The sequence below is a fragment of the Chiloscyllium plagiosum genome, chromosome 41 (genome assembly GCF_004010195.1).
Source record: "Chiloscyllium plagiosum isolate BGI_BamShark_2017 chromosome 41, ASM401019v2, whole genome shotgun sequence".
Taxonomy (NCBI): domain Eukaryota; kingdom Metazoa; phylum Chordata; class Chondrichthyes; order Orectolobiformes; family Hemiscylliidae; genus Chiloscyllium; species Chiloscyllium plagiosum.
Window position 1 is genome coordinate 2,723,452 of NC_057750.1, and position 22,313 is coordinate 2,745,764.

At 41.8% G+C, this 22,313-nt stretch overlaps 1 protein-coding gene and 1 long non-coding RNA gene across 3 annotated transcripts in view; one reads left to right on the forward strand and one right to left on the reverse strand.

Moving 5' to 3' along the window:
• The window catches only part of LOC122542748, a 16,555-nt gene extending 13,418 nt beyond the window's left edge, over nucleotides 1-3,137 (reverse strand). The window contains exon 1 of the long non-coding RNA XR_006309860.1: nucleotides 3,076-3,137. This is a non-coding gene — a long non-coding RNA (uncharacterized LOC122542748). The remainder of the gene's footprint in view (nucleotides 1-3,075) is intronic.
• Nucleotides 1-22,313, forward strand: part of sae1 (SUMO1 activating enzyme subunit 1) — a 180,090-nt gene that overhangs the window by 152,279 nt on the left and 5,498 nt on the right. The window lies entirely within an intron of this gene.

Genomic DNA, 22,313 nt, shown 5'->3' on the forward strand with positions numbered 1-22,313 from the left:
GTAAATACTGAAGAAAAGTACTCATTCAAGACCTCTCCTATCTCTTCCGACTCAATACACAGTCTCCCACTACTGTCCTTGATCGGACCTACCCTCGTTCTCGTCATTCTCATGTTTCTCACATACGCATAAAATGCCTTGGGGTTATCCTTGATCCTATCCACCAAAGATTTTTCATGCCCTCTCTTAGCTCTCCTAATCCCTTTCTTCAGGTCCCTTCTGGCTATCCTGTATCCCTCCACTGCTCTGTCTGAGCCCTGTTTCCTCAACCTTATGTAAGCCGCCTCCTTCCTCTTTACAAGACATTCAACCTCCCTGTTCAGGAGACTGCATCACACTGCATGCAGGCCCCCACCCCCTGTCCACCTCCAACACCGCCCACAGGCGCGCGCACACGCACACACACACCCCAAAAGCAAGACTGCTACTGCTGCTACCTTTTGGAGGGCGAGTCTCCAAACTATTTGGGAAAAGGGAGGGTTTAGGCTACATACCTGTGTAGAACTACAGGGAAAGTGTGAGAAGAGAGAGGGCGGGAGGTCAGTCATTTAGAGACCGTGCCTGCGTTCCCATAAGGACTGTTTTCGGCAGCACTTTTAATCACTGTAAACAAAAGACACGATCAGTGTTAGACACACATCTTTGTAATGTTTCTGTCGAGACCTCGAGATCTCCTTCGGATAATCCGATATTCGGATAATTCAGGTTCCTCTGTAATTGAATCCAAACTTCCACTTAATTTAATTCTTGAGGTAAAGAACAACCGTTTTTTAAAATCCTTTATTGTACCAGTCTGCTGGTTCCAAACGATTTAAAGGAACTGTCAAATCTTTGACCTTTACAATTCCTAGTTTATTGCCAGCCAGAAGATATTCCATTTTCTGTTTTGGTTCCAAAGTAACTGACACAATAAGAATTGATCTCTGTTTTGAAACTTTTAAAATTGATTCTGGTATCTGCAATCTTTGCCAGAGAGAATTCCGGATTTCTGCAATCTTGCCAGCATCTTGTGTAGTGATACTACTCCACCTCTGGGCCAGAAAACCTGGGTTCATATTCCACTCTCGCTCTGTGTTTCATGACTTGTCCAAGCAAGTTGATTTAAAAGTGTCTTTTAAGCTGTGTACCATAGTTTTGTTCACTTACTTAATCTACTTCTGCTAACTTGAAAAGGTTTTAAAAGTCTGCAGAGAATTTCCTGTTTTAAATTCCATTGTTTTCCAGTTACTTGGAGAGGGGAGAAGCACAGGTATGCATAGTGGAAACGATAATCATGACACCGTTTAGATGCTGGACGTGTTTTGTATATGATGCAATGGTAGTAAGTGAACTTAATTGCCATACAAAACACTGCCCCTGTCCTAACCTGTTTACCCATTATCATTGTGCTTGATGATCAACATAGGCTAATGGTTAAGCAATGTCTCGATTTTAAAATTCTCATCCTTGTCTTCAAATCCTTTGAATCTCATTATCTCTATAATCTCACCCAGCCTCTCAATTCATAAAAATTCCAGCATGTTGAACACTCTGGTTTTGATAGCTTCTGCATCGCTGCTATGCCCTCAGACTCTGGTCGTATGCCTTGGAATTCCCTTCCTTAACTTTTCTTATGTCATTTGATGAGCATGTCACGGTCTAGCTCACCATTTATTGCCCATCTTTAATTAAGAGTCATCCACATTGCTGAGAGTTTGGACTGTCATGTAGGCCAGACCAGGTAAAGATGACCATTTCCCTCCATAATGGGCATTAGTGGGCCAGATGGGTTTTTGTGACAATTGTCAATGGATTCATGGACGTCATTAGATTCTTTAATTCCAGATTTTTATTGATTTCAAATTCCACCATCTCCCCTGGTCTCCACTTCCCTGGTCATCAGAACACCTGGGTCTATGAATTAACAGTCTAGCGATAATATCACTAGGCTGTTACTTCCCCATCTCTCACCTCCTTTAAGACCCTCCTTAAAACATAACTCATTGCTTGAGATTTTGGACAGCTTTCCAAATGTCACCTTAAGAAGCTCAGCATTTCCTTTAGAGTGCTTTTCCAAGGTACTTTGGGGCATTTTATTATGTAAAAGTGCTTTATAAATACAAACGGTTAAAATCTACCATGAAATATTGAGCAGAGAGATCCCAGTGACTGCATTCTCTGCTTGAAGGTTAAAGATGCTTTCTGCAGTTGGGGTAGGCAAAGGAGTGATTAGCCACTTTTCACAGTCAAGGTCCAGTAACTTGTCCTGAGATGCCCACTATTATGTGGTTTACCTATATCACCACTGACTAGGGGAGACAGGAAGAAAGCGAGGCGAGTTGAATATTGTCTTAGTTCCAGGGAACCATAGCCTGTTGTTTTGGAGAGAGGCAATTGGTGGTCACCAAGCCTCCAGCGAGAAGCAAGGTTGAGAAGGCAAGGTCTTCATAGTGACCGCAGCCAGTCCGCGGAATTGAACCCACGCTGTTCTCTCTGTTTACATTTCAGAAGAGTGGTTGTTTGAACTACCATGAGGATTGTAAAGACTCATGGAATCATACCTCAGCATAAATGAAGGATTTGGAACTAGGTGGACAATGTTATTTGGGTGAGAGTCATTCCCCAGCTAGGGACTAATACCATCAGAGGAAGGAGGAGAAACTTTGATTCCCCACGACTCCTTGTTATATGGATGGGAAAGCTAAAACAGAAACTTACTGATGAACAGTCAGTCAATGTGATGTGGGGTAGTAATCTCAAACAATATATAATTGTTTTGTGATAGTGGCTAGATAGTGGGGTTGAACAATGCACTAATTCTATTTTTCCCCAAACCAGATTTTTTCAGTTCTTATTTACATTGCAAATAAGCAATTAAGATACACATGAGACTGTGGCTCTCATTTACACGTGATTATGTTCCACAGACAGAACTGTTCCTTTTAAAAAAAACTTAACAATTGACAATTAGTCCACCCTTCCTCCCACAAAAAGTAAATCTTCCCTTTTGCTGTTTGTATTTTACAAAGATCATAATTTTACATATCCTGCCACTGTTATTCACAAGAACTTTTTTTATTTCAAAAATATACTTACTCATTAAAAATTTCTTTGTGTATATACCTTGTCACAAATGTAGTTCGGTTCTGTACAGTTGCATATCAAGTAAATAAACAAAACATTGGACTTTGGCTCTGTCCAAAAAACCAAAGACCTGATTTACACATACAGTACTAATATTTACATATGTTTGAGGTACTGGAAGGGTTCAATAACTGGATGGGCCCACATTTACTTTCAGTAGGAATACCTCAGACAGTGGTGTTTCCCTGCTGCCCCAGGCTTTAGTATGTCCCTCAGCCCGTAGTCCTGGACCTTGGAATGTGCCAGTCTCTAACACCCAGTCAGAGTCAGCTCCTTGTTCTGGAACACCAACCAGTTTGCACTGAGTTGATGGTCCTCCACATGCAGTTGATTGTCTCAGTGTGCGTCCTGCGTGCTGAAGAAGCTGTACTTAGATACCTTTGTACCTAAGATGGTGCTGTAAGTGGCAACTTGTAAACTTTTCACTGTACTCAAATGAGTACATATGACAAAGCTAATTCAGTGCAAGATTATTTGTTGGATTTTTGCAGTATGCAGAGCCACTAGCTTGAATTTCTTTCAAAATTGCAGTTTGGCCAAATTCCCACTCTGATCTGTTTCATCATTTGTGGAGCCCTTAACACCAAGCATGTTCAAGCCATTCTGCCTCATTAGGTAGGATTATTCAGCACAGAAAGAGCCCATTCAGTCCATCATGGCTCTGCCACACTTGTGATAATTGCTGCATTAATTTTCTAAAATAGCTTTGAGGTGCGGTGCAACCTTGAAAAGACCACATCATCAGTTTGAGACGACAACATTCTTGCCACAATGAGGGAGAGGAGAGAGTTTTAATTCATTTGTGTGGTTGGCTGTTGCTGCCAGTCTTTACTCCAGACTTGTCCTTTTGAATCTATACTGTAAATGAGCTATATTCAGCAGTATGGGATCTGGGTTACATGATGGAACCACTGAGAACCTGAATGTTCCATAAGTTGCTGCATAATCTTGACTTTGACTGGTATGGACAGACCTGTATATTTTCAGCTGTTTCTGTTGTTTTACTGAACGGTTCCCTGCACTTTCTGGATTTTTATAGAAGACCAGTAACCTTTTAAAAATCCATCACTTTCACCACTTGACCAAGCTGAGATCTTCTGGTTCTGCAAATTTAAATTACAGAGGAACCTCAATTATCCGAACAAGATCTCAAGATCCCAATGCTTGGTAAACTGTATCATCCAAACAAAATACTTTCCTGCCTGTGTCATTCGGATAATCGAGGTTCCTCTGTTTATGCAATTTCCACCGAGTTAAATTGGGGATAAAATGGAATATCCTTTATTGTCATGTTTATTCGATATAGAAATAACAGTGAAAAGTGCATACTGTTGCCTTAAGTGCCATTCATATTAAATTAGAATAAAAGTTTTAAAAAGGTAGCTTGAAGAGAGCCCAACTTTTCCTTCTGCTCTGCCACAACGTGCTGCTGTCAGCATCGTGCACCGAACCCCCTCAGCCCATGCCACGCCACTGAGAGTACCCTACGGGCAAGAGGTGAGATAGAGGAGACTGGGAGAAAATTGGATTCAGTCTGGATTGGAAGGCTTCATAAACACCCGTTATCAGCCACAAGATCCAGATTATAAACACCCTTCCGGCATTTGCAGCAAACAGGAAAATGGCTGCAGAGCCTTGGGTCATGAATGTGACATGTGCTTCTGGAACAGCAGCACCCAGGCCATCCTGGAGCCTGCAACATTCTTGCTCAGGCCTCTAACTTCCAAGAAGGTTTGTGTTGGTGCAGACTATGCTATAAAATAAAGTATGTTCAACAGCTGCAATCATTCACTTTTCTTTTACCGATCTTATCCCGTGGAGCAGTGCTTCCCAAATTTCCTACTAACTCCATTTCAAGGCTTTGAAACTGGTGTGACCCTTTAGTGAGTGTTGGGAGGGGGCAGAGAAGACCTGTTGAGGGTGGTCAGCTGTTGCTGCTTTGGAGTCTGCAACTCCACTTAAGTCCTCGCCTTCTCCCCCCACCTCCCCAGCAACAGGTTGGGAGCCCTGCACTCCAGCCAATTGCTTTATAAGAACGCATTCCATTTTTGAACTTCATACCACTTTAATTAGAATCACTATATCTCTTACTTCGACTGGATTTGAGATTGAAGTTGTGACTTCGAATATATAATTTGAGCATACTGAACTATGTCACTGAATTTCCTCTTCCAGCCTTCCTTGGAAGCAATTGTCAAAAACAGATTGTGCAATAAAAGTCACCTTTTTATGAATTTGAGGCATGGCTGCAAAATCACTTCGCCACCAGCCGTAGACTTGGCTCTTAATAGACAAACTAAAGTTTACAGAACCTGCCCTTGGAAGGTGATTAAATGCAAAGATTAAATATTTACTTAACATTGGCCAGCGTAATTGTTTGCTTTAATGTGATTCACTCCTGCAGAGCGCTTGCCTTTCTCAGCTTATTTATTTGCAACTGGTGTATTGTATTTTTAATATACCTTTATTATTGGGTACTATGCTAGATATAGCCAGAAGGGCTGAGGTTCACGCCATGGTTTGAGCATGCTTGGTGTTAGGCTCCACAATCGATGAAGAAAGAAATCATTCCGCATTCCCTTTTTTGATTGATTGGTTTCTGTATTTCCTCCTGGAGAGGACATGAATGAATCTTTAGGAGTGACTGATTCTTGAATGTGAAAAGCTATAAATAGAATGTTAGAGCACAGAAAGAGAGAGACAGTTCGATTCACTGTGGTACCTCCTTGAAAGAGCTGTCCAATTGATCCAACTTCCACCATTGATGCTCAGTAGGTCCTTGGACAGCACTTGCAAACCCATGACTACTTCAATCTAGAAGGACAACAACAACAGATACATGGGAACACTACCCCCTGCAAGTTTCCCTCCAAGCCACTGACCATCCTGACTTGAAAGTATATCACCATTTCTTCACTTTATTGCTGGTCAAAATCCTGGACCAGCAATAAAGGGCATTGTGGGTCAATCCACAGCGCATGGACTGCAGCGGTTCAAGAAGTGGTCATACGAGAGCCTATGGTTTTACCAACGAAGTTGAATCTGTTGTCAAGAGGAAGAAGAAGGCTTTTGTTAGGATGAGACGGGAAGGCTCAGTTAGGGCACTTGACAGTTACAGGTTACTCAGGAAAGACCTAGAGAGAGAGCTAAGAAGAGCCAGAAGGGGAAATGAGAATTCGTTGGCAGATAGGATCAAAGAAAACCCTAAAGCTTTCTGTAGATATATCAGGAATAAAAGAATGACAAAAGTAAGATTAGGGCCAATCAAAAACAGTCGTGTGAAGTTGTGCATGGAGTCTGAGGAGATGGGGAAGCGCTAAATTAATATGTTTCATCAGTATTCACACTGGAAAAGGACAATGTTGTTGGAAAATACTGAGATACAAACTGCTAGACTAGACTGGATTGAGGTTCATAAGGAGGTGGTGTTAGCAATTTTGGAAAATGTGAAAATAGAAAAGTCCCCTGGGCCGGATTAGATTTAACTTAGGATTCTCTGGGAAGCCAGGGAGGAGATTACAGAGCCTTTGGCTTTGATCTTTGTCATCATTTTCTCCAGGAATAGTGCCAGAAGACTGGAGGATAGCAAATGTTGTCCCCTTGTTCCAGAAGAGGAATAGAGATAACCCTGGTAATTGTAGACCTGTGAGCCTGACTTTGGTCATGAGTAAAGTATTGGAAAAGGTTATAAAGAGAGAGGATTTATAATCATCTAGAGAGGAATAGGTTGATTATGGATAGTCAACACGATTTTGTGAAGAGTAGGTTGTGCCTGACAAATCTAATTGAGTTCTTTGAGCTGGTGACCAAGCTGGTGTATGAGGGTAAAGTGGTTGATGTGGTGTATATGGATTTCAGTAAAGCATTTGTTAAGGTACCCCACAATAGGCTATTGCACAAAATATGGAGGCGTGAGATTGAGGGTGATTTAGAGGTTTGGATCGGAAATGGGCTAGCTGAAAGAAGACAGAGGTGGTGGTTGATGGGAAATGTTCATCCTGGAGTTCAGTTAGTAGTGGGGAACCGCAAGATCTGTTTTGGGGCCACTGCTGTTTGTAATTTTTACAAATGATCTGGATGAGGGCGTAGAAGGATAGGTTAGTTCATTTGTGGATGACACTAAGGTTAGTGGAGTTGTGGATAGTGGGTTACAGAGGGAAATAGATAAGCTGCAGAGCTGGGCTGAGAGGTGGAAAATGGAATTCAATGTGGAAAAGTGTGAGGTGATTCACTTTGGAAGGAGCAACAGGGATAAAGAGTACTGGGCCAATGGTAAGATTCTTGAGTGTAGATGAGCAGAGAGATCTCGGTGTCCATGTGCATAGATCCCTGAAAGGTGCCACCCAGGTTGATAGGGTTGTTAAGAAGGCATCACAGTGTGTTAGCTTTTATTGGTAGAGGGGTAGAGTTTCTGAGCCACAAGGTAATGTTGCAACTGTACAAAATTCTGGTGCGGCTGCACTTGGAGTATTGCATACAGTTCTGTTAACTGCAGTACAGGAAGGATGCGGAAGTGTTGCAAAGGGTTCAGAGGAGATTTACTAGGATGTTGCCTGGTATGGAGAGAAGGTCTTATGTGGCAAGGCTGAGGGACTTGAGGCTGTTTTTGTTAGAGAGAAGGTTGAGAGGTGACTTAATTGAGACATATGATAATCCAGAGGGTTAGATAGGGTGGACAGTGAGAGCCTTTTTCCTCAGATGGTGATGCCTAGCACAAGGGGACACAGCTTTAAATTGAGGAATGATAAATATAGGACAGATGTCAGAGGTAGTTTCTCTGAGAGTAGTAGGGACGTGGAACGCCCTGCCTGCAACAGTAGTAGATCCTGAGCTTTTCCAGCAACACATTTTTAAACAGTAGTAGATCTGCCAACTTTAAGGGCATTTAAATGGTCATTGGATAAACATATGGATGTACATGGCATGATATAGGATAGATGGGCTTCAGATTGGCTCCACAGGTCGGCACAACATCGAGGGCTGTAATGTTCTATATAAGGCAGCTCACCATCACCTTCTTATGGGCAGCTAGGGCTGGAGCAATAAATGTTGGGCCCAGCAAGCAACACCCATGTCCAAAACTGAATTTAATAAATGCTCTTTTCTGAGTAGCCTAGCAGTTTGGTTAATACTTGCAGAAGGCTATCATCCTTTGCACATTATGATTAAATCTGCTTCGAGCCACTCTCTGGTATCGTATTTCATGTCATCAGAACTCCTGTATTTTGTCCTCCTCAGCTATTCCTCTCTGATTCTTTTGCTGATGACGTTAAATCTGTCATCCCTGTTTGCTGACCTGAAACTGGAAACTCTCTCTTTCATTTTTCATCCCATCAGAAGTCTTCATCATGTTGAACCCATTAAACCTCCCCCTTCTTATCTGCTGGAGGTAGAACAATTCCAGCTGCTCTGCACAACTGAAATGCCCTATCCTTGGTTTGCCATTAAATTTCCTCAGCTATTTCTCTCAGGCCTTGATAGAATTGGACACTGAACTCTAGGTGGGTTTGAACTTGTGTTTTATAAAGTTTTGGGGCCTCTGGTTTCAGATTTGAAATCCATTTGGGGTCTGTTACATCCATGTATAGATCCAAAATGTACTTCTAAAAAAAAACACCAAGGGTCATTTCAAAATGTTAAAGGGGCTAGATGAATTTAAAATGTTAGTGTGAAAAGCCAGAGTAATAGGACTTTAGTTATGACTGGATCTGTTCTGACTCAGCTGGACTGAAGGGCAGCTTCAATTAACCTCGAGTTCCTATCCAGTAATCCTGCTGGAAGTGCACACATGCAGCCCTGAACTCCTTGAAAAACACTAAGATGACCAACAGTAGTGGAGTTTGCAAAGACACTGAAGAGCTGCTTTCAGATGTAAAACAAAAACAAAACTGCTGGAAAAGCTCAGCAGGTCTGGCAACATCTGTGGAGAGAAATCAGATTTAGCGCTTCAGGTCGAATGACCTTCCCTCGAGATCTGGACCAGAAACATTAACTCTGATTTCTCTCCAGAGATGCTGCCAGACCTGCTGAACCTTTCCAGCAAATTCATTTTTGTTTCTGGTATACAGCATCCACAGTTATTTCAGTGTTTATTCAGATTTAAAATCTGTTTCAGTGCCCATTATCAGTTAATAGACTGTTCCCAGAATGGGGAGTTATTAGGTGGTAACATCATTGAGGGTTTGAAATGATAATCACCATACGTGTGACTTCTAAATATTTCTAGCCCGAAGTGCAAGTTCCTTCAATAGTACCATTAATACAATCAGTATATTGAAAGTTGATGTTTGGGTGAGAGTGTTTGAGTGCCCCTGATTCTCGTGAATTTTAATGCCTGTGAGGTAGATTTTCTGAACTTTCCTTTGCATGTTTTGTTTGTAAGGATTAAAATTATACTCTGAAATCACTGATCTTTTTTAGCTCTGCAGACGTCTCCCTGTCACGTGACCTTTAACAGTCAGTAAAGGTCAATGTTTGCAGAAGTAGCTTAGCTTCAAGGGCTTAGATCTGCTTAATCTGCAGAATAGACTAGCACAATAAAGACTGAATTAATTCAGCTGGAAACGTTGAAAATAGTTTTCCATTCTGCGTAATGCTTGTCAGTTGGTGGTTCAGCAATCACAGACAAAATCACTGCATTGTACAAATTATCAACTGCATCGCAACAATTATTGTAGCTCTTTTGGAAGAGAATATTTGAAGATCCTAAATGGTGATTTTTATGTTTGATGCAGAGAGGAGCTGGGACAAATTGGGTGACACTTTTGAACACCTATTCTTCCCCACTGTTAACTTCGGAATCGTGGGTCTGTGATTTCCCATAAACTCCTGTGACCCACTGAGGTATGGGTAATTCTCTCCAGTGACCTGTGAATTACCGTACTCTTTGCATTCTTTAATCTTGCTTCCATCCTATAACTTCTCAAAATCCAAACCTGATCCTATGAAGTAATTCCTTATTTGCCTCATCACCTTTACTGATAACCGAAAGCAGTAAAAATATTATGCTCCATACATGTTGGCTTTTTTCTGGAGTACTTTAAAAATGCAAGTTTTTTAAATGTATAATTAGTTAGTCACTCACATTTATGGATGTGGAAGAATGGCCATTCTGTAATCCCATCTTCAGTGAGGGTGCAAAATGACTGCCAGCTCTGAAGAAAAGTCGTACTAGGCTCAAAACATTTACTCATTTCTCTCAATACATATATTGCCAGACCTGCTGAGTTTATCCTGCATTCTATGTTTGATCAAGAACATTAGCCTGGGTTTCTAGATTACTAGGCCAGTGACTTTATTATGATTCCACCATCTTCCGCCAGACACGTGGACTCATACTACGCACCACTTTTAATGGAATGTATAAATATCAGAATAAATAAAATGCAGACTCCTTTTGATGATTAAATAAACTTTTAGTAAAAATTAGCATGGTGTTAACTTTAACTGGAACACAGCTGCAAAGGCATGAGCAGTAAAGAGATGAAGATCATTGCAAACAGCTGAGGGGTAATGAGAGCCAAAGAGGGATGAGATGAGGGAAGAGTCCATGGACTTCCATGGGAGGTAAATGTAAGCTAGTGGTAATTACCTCTAAATGTCAAAGCCGGCTCTACCAAAACTCCAATGTAGGAGTGTGGGCTACAGAAGGAAAATGGGTGTCTTGGGTGATGGGACTTCAGCTGGTGACTGGCCAAAGTTAAAGTCGAGCCTCTCAGTGAAAAGGTACAACTGGGGAAAGGCATCATTCCCAGAACAAAGGCACTTTATTACAAATGTGAGATTGGCGATGGTACAGAATCAATCCTTATGGATAATTTATATTCTGAAAATTAGTAGCGACACGTTCTGTATTCTCAACTACCTACAATCTTTGGTCAGGGAAACATGGTGCATAGAATCCCTACAACGCCAAAGTAGGCCGTTCGGCCCATTGAGTCCACACCAACCCTCCGAAGACCAGCCAACCTGGACCTGTAACCCTGAATTTCCCATGGCCAATCCACCCTAACCTGCACATCCGTGGACTGTGGGAGAAACTGGAGCAAATCAATGCAGACAGGTGGTAAATATGCAAACTTCATGCAGTCGCCCAAGGCAGGTGTCAAACCCAAGTCCCTGAAGCTGTGAGGCAGAAGTGCTAACCACTGAGCAACTGTGCCATCCCAGATTGGCAGTCAGGAGCAGACATTAGAGGCAGTACAACCTCCAAGAGTTGTGCAGAGCTTGATGCCTGTTTGTGTATTGCATTAAGATCCTACTGTCAATTTTATTCCCTGCAGCCACAAAAAAAACATTATAGTTCATATAGTGGAAAATATTTTTGCTATTTACCACATCACTAAGATAATTTGAACTCCTGTCTGCCAAAAAGGTCATACATTAACCAGAGGAAATCGAATAAATGCACATTTGGTGTTATTAGGAACTTGAATCAGTGGAGTGAGCAAAACTGCACAGGCCACAGCATACTGTAAATAGGTGAAACAACAGCTTGGCATTTAATATGCTGGTAACCTATAGAATGTCCCAGGGCACTTCACAGAATGGAGACCAAAGTGACATTTTAGCAGTAAAGGATGTGAAAGTGTTAGCAAGGGATAAATGAGGCTTGGGAGAACAGGTGGAATTTCAAAAGACTTTTTAAGTAGTTGGGTTGGGATCCAGGATCTGGATAATGGTGGGCCAGAGGGAAGATGGGAGTAGCGGGGCTAGAATCAGACCGATGCTTGGTGCAGGGAGATCATTAGATCTGAAGGCGATCTGAAAAGTGAAGTGGAGCAAGGTTGGGAGCACGCTTGAGGTTCAACTCTCTCTAACTAAACAGTGAGCTGGTACAACTCATAACAATGAGAAAGTGAAGCAAAAGAGAGGTTTGGCCTGAGGTAGGATGTAAACTGTTGCGATTGGATTACCTTGCAGCTTATGAAGCCTCGGTTAAGTAAACCCAATGTGGAAAATGATTGGGGTAATAGAAAAAGAACATAGACTGAAAACAAAACCTTTTTTTGTACAGATGTTGCCCAACCTGCTGAATATTGCAAGCATTTTCTGTTTTGTTATAAAGTTCTAGTATTCTCAGTATCTTGCTTCTGCATTGAGCTAACCAAGACTGAACATGACAAAAATAAGGATAAGATTTTTGCCTTTCATAATGCAGATGTGGCCAGTTGGTACAAAGATGGAAAAAAGTGCACTTGCTGGAGAGATTCAGGAATTTAGGACTTTCTAATTCTGATGAAGGGTCACAGGAATCAAATCATTGACTCTCCTTTCTCTCTGAAGGTGCTGCCAGACCTGCTGAGTTTCTCCAGCAATTTGTTTTTATTTGTTTCAGATCTCCAACATCCCAGTTCTTTGTTTTATTTTGTATGGTTTGGTTGAACTTGCTAGAGAGGCTGTTGGGATGAATGCTTTCTAAACTGTACGAGCTCAAGCTATGCAAGTGCAGTTATGGTCTTTTCCTGCAGTATAGCTGAACAAAATATAACTCAACCATTACAACAATAACATAGCCAAGTGAGGTTGAGATCAAGGTGTGTAACTGGGTGTCATCAGTATATGTATGGAATCTGAATCCCTTATGCAATGCCACCAACAGTAGGTACTTTTCCTCAAGTAAAAACCTAGGGTATAGAAATTGCAGATGCCCTGGTGACATCCAAAATAGGAGAGCGAGCAGCAACTTTGCTGGGGAAACTGAGGACAACAGAATTGGTCTAATCAATTGTATCAAAGTTGATAGAAAACTCATGGGGTCAGTGACCGCAGGTAGAACTGTGCTGCAACTGTGTGAGAGGGCTATCAACACTGAGGAGAATGTTATGTGGTTGATGTCCTTTTAATGCTCCAATATTTGTTTATCACTGATAAATCAAAATGCAACGATGGATCTAAATGGATGTTTAGATTAAGAAAAGGCAGTGAGTCAGTAGGCTGATTGCTCAGGGTGTGGCTGAGCTTTGGTGGGAATTTTGTCATTGTGTTGATACTTAAAGAGCTGTGACACCACATGATGTTGTGAATACGCCAGTAAGACCAAGTATTGCTGCAAACCTCTCAAAATGTGGTCATTCAAATGTCATGGTGTGTAATTTAGTTGCATGCATACGATGGAAGCCTAATGACTCGTCAACAATATTTTGACAGGATAAATAACCACAAATCTGGGCACTTCTTGAGCCAGCTGAACAGCAGTCTGTGGTTACTAATCCATTTCAGTAGTTTAACCAGATGAAAGGGTAATTGGGCTAATTTTGGGTTCCTGTATTAGATGTTATTTCACACTTTTTTTTGCAAAACTGGGGCTTGATCACATTTATGCCTGTCCATAACTTGGTGTTTTATAAACTGAGTTTTCCCCTAGTTCTGAAGTTAATTTTCTTCATATTTAAATTGCTTGAGTTTATATTAGTTTACTTCTACCAAAAGCAATCAGGCCATTTTGGTAGTTTTGATAATTTAATTGTGACTTGAAACTGCAAGAGATTGCGGGTGCCGTGACACTTTGGCTTTAAGGTGCAGTTCACTGACTATCTCTTCTTGTTCATACACAGTTATATAGGCATTAAATATTTTCAAAATAAACAGCAATTTATTTGGACTCCTGCTGGCCTGTTGGGACCTCTTAGTAACCAGTGCAATAAAAGCGTCCTTCTAGATTCATAGCCATACATCAGGGAAACAGACCCTTTAATCCAGCCAGTCCATGCCATCCATAGTCCCAAACTAAACTAGTCCCACTTGCCTGCGCTTGGCCCAAATCCTGCAAAACATTTCTTATCCATGTACTTATCTACATGTCTTTTAAACGTTGCACTGTACACTCATCCACAATTTCCTCTGGAAGTTCATTCCATGTACAAACCATGTGTAAAAACAAAAATTGCTGTCATGTCTTTTTTAAAAAATCTTTTCCCTCTTCACCTTAAAAATGTTTCCCCTAGTCTTGAAATCCCCCAGCGCTGGGGAAAAGACACCTGCCATAGACTTATCTATACCCCTCATTATTGTATAAACCTCTATAAGGTCACCTCTCAACCTCCTACACTCCAGTGAAGAAAGTCCCAGCTTATCCAGCCTCTTATAACACTGCAGATTGAAGCAGTGTTATAAGGAGAGGCTGGATATTCCTGGCAAATCTCTTCCGAACCCCCTCCAGCTTAATAACATCCTTCTGATTACAGGGTGACTGGAACTGGAGGCAGTACTGCAGAAGAGGCCTGACCAATGTCCTGTGCAACCTTAACTTAATATCCCAACTCCTGTACTCAAAGGTCTGAGCAATGAAGTGTAGTTTTAATTCCAGTCCTCGATGACTGCTCCCCATGATTGCACCAACAAATTCAGCTGCCTTATCACAGCCTTATCTACAGTCCTCACTTTCTGCTGCCTTATCATAGCAGCAGGTTGATGAGCTCCTGGTTAGTTGATGCTCTGGCCTGTCCCCAGGATAATGTTGCTAAATTAGCTGGTGTGAAGATAGGAGAGCTAGCTCACCTAGGGATCCAGACTGCAGCGGTGCTGATGGAAGAGCCGATGTTATAGTCTGTCTATCCTATCAATATAATTTCCTTTCCTATCAGTGGAGCTATCTTGCATATGACCAGAAAGTACGTTAGCTGAGCTATTGGCACCTTATAGTTATGGTTGTGCTGGAGAGACAGTAAAGATGGAAAGTACTAAAGTTTCAGTGATTTGTGGCTTCAAAGTGCAGTGTCCCTCCAAGGAAAACTTACTCCATTAATTGCCTTATATGGAAATGGCATTGCTGGTAAATGGAAAAAGCATCAACAAAGGACAGATACAAGTCACAATTAGAACAGCTCCTTCTGATTGGTGTGGCAGAATAGGCAATGAATAATCTGTACAGGAAATGAATTAAGACAGTCCTGTGTGAAACTTTCCTAAACCTTGCTGCTGATTCAATTGATATTAATTATGGGGAGAAAAAAAAGTATTTTGTTAAGTGAGAAAAAAGATTAACCAACAAAGTAACAGGAAATGGTTGCAGCATACACAATTGTCAAAATTGTGTACTGGGGCTGCTTTCATGCTGACCAGAGCTGGTTGGTTACATACCTACCAGAGCTGAGACTGATCATGTCTTTGTAATCATGATTTGTTGCTAGGAAACAGTGGTAAATAAAGACAGGTTTGTGGGCCAGTAGATTTTTTTTGCAGGACAATTTTGATGTGCATTGATGTGAAAAGTTATGCAGGGCTGACTGATGTAAGCAAATGGATCAAATAGAGTAACTCTCCATTCAGTCTTCAGTGAGCTGATCTAGTGGTGGTCACATCATTTCTTAATTCATTCATGTGAAGTGGGCTTCGCTGGCTGCACTAGTATTTGGTGCCTGTCCCTAGTTGCCATTAAAGAGCTGCCTCCTTGAACTGCTACAATCCATGTGTTGTAGGTACACCCATGATGCCATTCGGAGGGAGTTCCAGGATTTTGACCCTTGTGACAATGAAGGGCAGTGATATATATAATGTCGCATGGCACATTATATAGGTCTGCCAAGTATTTGCCCACTCGCTTAACATGTCTATCTCTCTGTAGACTCTGTGTCATCCTCATACTTGCCTTCCCATCTCTACCATGTTGAGATTTGAACCCAGCTTTCTGGATTACATCGCTTCCCCCATCACTTACCTTCAACACTTTTGAATTCGGAGATGCCGGTGTTGGACTGGGGTGTACAAAGTTAAAAATCACACAACACCAGGTTATAGTCCAACAGGTTTAATTGGAAGCACACTAGTGCGCTTCCAATTAAACCTGTTGGACTATAACCTGGTGTTGTGTGATTTTTAACTTCAACACTTGGAGAGACAAAGTGGTCAAAGATCTTACATTGATGGTTCTGCAATGATCTCTGCTGCAATTGATGGGTGAAATTCAAACTTTGTTTATTTGCACCTTAGCTCCACTTGCTTGATTAGACACTACTTCTAAGCTGAAAGTCTAGCACTTTGACAAAGGTGAAGAAGTATTCATAGGATTCTTCTAACCGAGTGGGACGGGGGGGGGGGTAATTATAGAAACCTGACTTTTTTGTTTTCTAAGATCAATGTTCAAAATCTTCGCACAATCTTTAGGATCCTAAGCAAGAAAACGCACAACCTGATCATCATAGTTGCCTTCTGCCTTGTGTGAGGACTGGTGAGGAGAGCAACATGTGAAGTAGGATTGTTCTCACGTGTTGTTTTTGTAGGATGCCAGGAAGCGTCTAGGTCAGTCAGTGGGGAAGTGGAATAAAGAAAGATTAAAACTCTGTTCCAACCAGCTCTTTACTAACAAAGTATCTGAGGCTTCTGTCCCAATGAAAGAGGAAAAAGGGGTTGGCTATAAAAAGAAGAGGCATTGAAACCCATCATTAGTCATTCCTAGGGAAGAACTTGTTGCTTTTCCCACCTTTTAACCCCAGCGAGCTTCAAATTGTGAAATGTGTCAAGATTCTTGGCACTAGTCAGCAGTCACTGTAGATGACTCAGAATGGCTGGAGTTATTCTATTGGTCTAAACCCACAGGAATGTTTGCAGGTGTGGTAGCCGAAAGCATATTCCCTTCAAGTGACCCACTGCAGAGAAGTCATGAGGATACAGTTTTGGTGGCATGATGGCTCAGTGGTTAGTATTGCTGCCTCACAGCACCAGGAACCCAGGTCGATTTCTGCCTCGGGTGACTGTGTGGAGTTTGCACATTCTCCCTGTGTCTGCGTGGGTTTCCTCCCACAATCCAAAGATGTGCAGGTTAGGTGGATTGGCCATGCTAAATTGCCCATAGTGTTAGATGCATCTGTCAGGGGTATATGTAGGGGAATGGGTCTGGGTGGGTTACTCTTTGGAGGGTCGATATGGACTTGATGGGCCGAAGGGCCTGTTTCCATACTGTAGGTAATCTAATCTAATTAGTTTTGGTGGCTGGTGGAATTTGAACTATCTTCAGCAATTGTGACCATGAAACCATCAGTGTTTAAAGTTCAAAACCCATCTGGTTCACTGATATCCATTAGGAAAGGAAATCTGCCATCTTTACATAGTCCAGCCAACATGTGACTCCAGACCCACAGTAGTGTGGTTGGATCTTAATTGTTCTCTGAGATGACTTAGCAAGCCCCTCAGTTCAAGGGCACTTGGGGATGTGCAACAAACTCTGGCCTTGTCAGTGATAGTCACGTTCTGTGGAAGACTAGTTTTTTTAAAAAAAGATTATGGCATGTCAGGAGTTTAGAAGGGGCAGAAGTGCTGGCATTGAAACGTGTACAATCTGAGCAACACTGATACGCTGTTTCCTTTGCATAGAGAGATTACAGTGAGAATGATATGAAGACAACCTTGTGTGTATATAACCACTGGATTTCTCAAAGCTTACACAGCCAATGTTTTGTGGGCAGACAGTAAATCAATGTGGGAATGACTCGCGATAATGTATTTGTGATTATCTTGATAGATAATTATTTTCTAGGACATTGGGCAGGGCTCCCGGGCTCTAAATGGTGCCGTGGAATCTTTTGCAACCACCAGACAGGGACTAAGTCTAACATCCCATTGGAAATATATCTCCAGCAATGCAGCAGACCCTCACTACTGCACTGGAATATCAGTCTTTGTTATTCTGTGCTGAAGTCCATTTAGAACTAGAATTAGGTTTATTGTCACATACCCACATGAATGTAGTAAAAAGTTTACAAAGTCACTGCTTCTGGCACCATTTTAGGTGTAAATGTTAATTTGGTATTTGCTTCTTCAATTACATACATTTGCAACTTCATAAATGCAGTTAACTACTTGGGGTCATACATTGGGGTCGATTCCTGAAGAAGGGCTTATGCCCGAAACGTCGATTCTCCTGTTCCTTAGATGCTGCCTGACCTGCTGCGCTTTTCCAGCAACACATTTTCAACTACTTGGAGTCATACTGCATTGACTGCTATTTTGCATTTTTAAGTCAAGTCCCTTGTGTATTTGATAATGTATCTGCTTTAAAATGCGACTGATTCTAATTGAATACTGTTTTTCAGCATTAATCCATTATCAACTACTGTGGCGATGGTGATTTATATTCAGTAATAAATATGTTGACATAACAACAGTCTCCTAGAAGTATTCAATTCTCATACATCCAGTTTAATGCAAAGCGAACTCTTAAAATGAGATATCTGTCTGCAAATTGTTCCTTAGTACGTTATGGTGGATTGAACTTGTTTAGTTTTAATTCTTTGCTGTTACATTCAGCAGCCCATGTCTGCCATCTCATGCAGTTGGTGCATAATGAAAAACTTGCTGAAGGATTAACTCTGTGGAATGATGAGTATCTGACATGTATTGTCTCTGTAATCTGAACACTGAGAAACCTCAATAGAGATTAATCTTTTGTTGTGCTATCACAAAGGTGACCTTGGGTAGTTTCATCATTCCTTCTCCTCCTGATTATTGGTGTGAAATAGTGTAATGGCCAATGTTATTTCAGCCAGCATGCCAACGGGCAGCTTGCAATAAGTCTCTAAACCCTCGGTTTTGTGAGGAGCGACATTGGCTAGAGTTTGTGATCCTGACCAGAAGCTGGTAATTTTGCTGGAAGGTTAAGCGAAGATGAGATCAAGCATAGCATTGCACTTCATGCTTTTTCTCCTCTGTTTTTCCAACTTTGTTGAGACCAGTAGGATGCCAGCATTCTGCAAAAATATATCAAACAGACATCAAAGCAGCTTGACCCCACACCGCTGAATCACATTATGAAATGGCATGTGGGAGAGAGGAGGGAAGCGGGCAGAGACTGATGTATTGAAGGTGTTTTTATGTTTAGTTTCTTGAGGCGATGGGCACACTCAGGAAGCTTTTTGTTGGTTTTGAACTAAATGTTAGCTTTTCTTAATTCATTCATCGGGTATGGGAGTCATTGGCTGGAGGTATTGCCAGTGCCTAGTTGTGGTGATGGTGAGCTGCTGCTGTCAATCTCTGGTAGGTAGACCCATAGTGCTGTTAGAGAGGAAATTCCAGGATTTTGACCCAGCAACATTGCCTGGTATTATGTGGCATGAATGTTACTTGCCACCTGTCAATCCAAATCTAGATATTGTGCATTTGGACGTGGATTGCTTCATTGTCCGAGGAATTGCAAATGGTGCTGAGCATTATACAATAGTCAGTGAAGGTCCCTGCTTATAATGGAAGGGAGATGATTGATAAAGCAGCTGACAGTTGTTGGGCCAAGGACACGCCCTTGAAATTCTTGCAGATATGTCCTGGAGCTGAGATGACACGTGTCCCATAACCACAACTATCTACCTGTGTTTGTACTAGGTATGATTCAGTTGGAGAATTTTCCTTCTACCTGCTTTTGACTCTAGATTTGCTGGGACTTCTAGATGGCATATTGCAGAAGTAGCCTTGACGTCGAGGGCTGTCACTCTCACTTCACCTCTAGGATTCAGCTCTTTTGTCTGTTATTGAACCATGGCTATAATGAGGTCAGGAGATGATGGCCCTAGTGAAACCCCAGTGTAATTGATCATGTTATTGCGAAACAAGTGCTGCTTGATATTACTATTGATGAGCCTTTCTATCACTTTACTGATAATTGAGAGTAGAGTGACTGGGTTGGATTTTTTTTTTTGCTTTTTCTGTACAGGACATATCTGAGTAAATTCCACACTGTCAAGTAAATGCCAATGTTGTAATTGTACTGGAAGAGCTTAACCAAGAGCATGGAAATTTGTGGAGCACAAGTCTTCAGTACTGTTGCAGAGTATTAAAGGATTGGACACTCTGGAGGCAGGAAACATGTTTCTGCTGATGGGTGAGTGCCGAACCAGAAGACACAGCTTAAAAATATGGGGTAGACCATTTAGGACAGAGATGAGGAGAAACTTCTTCACCCTGAGAGTGGTGGCTGTGTGGAATGCTCTGCCCCAGAGGGCAGTGGAGGCCCAGTCTCTGGATTCATTTAAGAAAGAGTTGGATAGAGCTCTCAAGGATAGTGGAATCAAGGGTTATGGAGATAAGGCAGGAACAGGATACTGATTAAGGATGATCAGCCATGATCATATTGAATGGTGGTGCAGACTCGAAGGGCAGAATGGCCTACTCCTGCACCTATTGTCTATTGTCAGAGCCCAAAGTCTTTTGCAGTGTCCAGAGCCTCCAGCTGTTTCTAGATTAATGCGTGGAGTGAATCAAATTGGCTGAAGACTGGAATCTGTGATGCTCAGGATCACTGGACTAGATGGAGGTCGCTCAACCACTCAGCGCTTCTGCTAAATATTGTTGCAAATGTATCAACCTTGTATTTTGCACTTCTGTGCTGGGCTATCTTATCATTGTGGTTGGAGATATTTGTGGAGCGTCCCCTCCAGTGAGTTGCTTAATTGTCCACCATCATTCAGAATTGGGTGTGGCAGCTCTGCAAAGCAGTTGGTCCATTTGGTTTAATTCCTTTTGTGAGACTTAGCAATTTGATACGATGGGGTAGCTGGCTAAACTATTTCAGAGGTTAAGTAAGAGTCAACCACATTGCAGTGGGTCTGGAGTCATGTAGGTCAGGCTGGGTAAGGATGGCAGACTTACTTCCCAAAAGGATGCTCGTGGACCAGATGGAATTTTACAAAAATTGACAGTATCATAATTTAGATTTTTCACTGTAGATATTCCTTATTTAAATGCCACCATCTAAAGTGATGGATATCAAATCCTGGTCCTGATAACTAGCCTAGAACAATACACTACACCATCACTTCCCCATTATCTAGCGAGTGATATTCACATTCAATTAATAAACATCTTTTTTTTAAAAAGAGACAGCTATTTGATGCACTCAAGTTGCCACAGCAGTAGGATTACCATGACCAGTTAGTCTTTTTTTTATGGTTTGTGGTTGAGTGATTGTTATGGGCTAGGACTTCTGGGATAGCTGCCTTGCTGTTTCTCCAGATGTATGTTGTGGGGGTGGTTTCCCACCCACCTGAGAGGATAGGTAGTGCCTCTGTTTAGCATCACATCTGAAAGATAGCACAACATCCTCACAGGCAGTCAGCCACGATTTGGAGCTTAAAGTGCTCAGAGCCGCAAATACCCAGAAACGAGTGACCCACATCTTGAGCTATGACTAGCATCCTTGCTTCTACTGGAACATTGTACAGGTATTAGCGAGTTTTGGGAAGATTTGTAGCTCAGGTTGAGATTCAGGATGTAGGTTTGCTCGCTGAGCTGGAAGGTTTGTTTTCCGATATTTCATCACCATACTAGGTAACAAGATCAGTGAGCCTCCAGGTGAAACATTGGTGGTACGGCCCGCTTTCTATTTGCGTGTTTAGGTTTCCTTGGGGTGAGGGCGTCATTTCCAGTGGTGACGTCGTCTCCTGTTTTTTTTCCTCAGGGGGTGGTAAATGGGATCCAAGTCAATGTGTTTGTTGATAGAATTCCTCGGAGCAAGGCATTCCAACCGGAATTCTATCAACAAACACATTGACTTGGATCCCATTTACCACCCCCTGAGGAAAAGAACAGGAAATGACCACCACAGGAAATGACATCATCACCCCAAAGAAATCTAAGCACATAAATAGAAAGCGGACCATACCACCAGAGTTTCATCTGGAGGCTCACTGACGATGTTACGTAGTATGGTGACAAAACGTCGGAAAACGAACTTTCCAGCTCAGCCAGCAAACCTACATCTATCGTACAGGTATCTCACTAGAGTCTTTTATCCCTTAACATGTGCAGGTAAATCCTTCCCAGCAAGGACCACCAGGTCGCAATTATTCTGTTTCTCTTTAACCACCACTGAGGTGAGCAAATTCAGCACAAATTAGACTTGGAAGATGGATCTGCAGATTGAAGAGAGTTGGTATTTAACTCAGCTTACATTTGCACAAGTGCTTCCACATACCAATGGCACCATTCTGCAAAACATTAATTAGTGTGTTTCAATCTTATTGAAGACATTGGAAGTTAATTAATGTTAGATTTGCAAAGTCCATAATTGAATCTTTCAGTATAATTGATCAAAAAGTACTGCAATGTCATTATGTCTGTTCAGTTATGTTTACCTTTTTTAAAATTGCCCCTCAACAGTCAGACAAATGTGGTGCCAGTCTTTTCGTGCCTGAAATAAGCTCACGCTCCATTGCCTGTGGTGACTTGACTCCCACAGAATGGGGAAGATGGAGTGCCTAGATAAC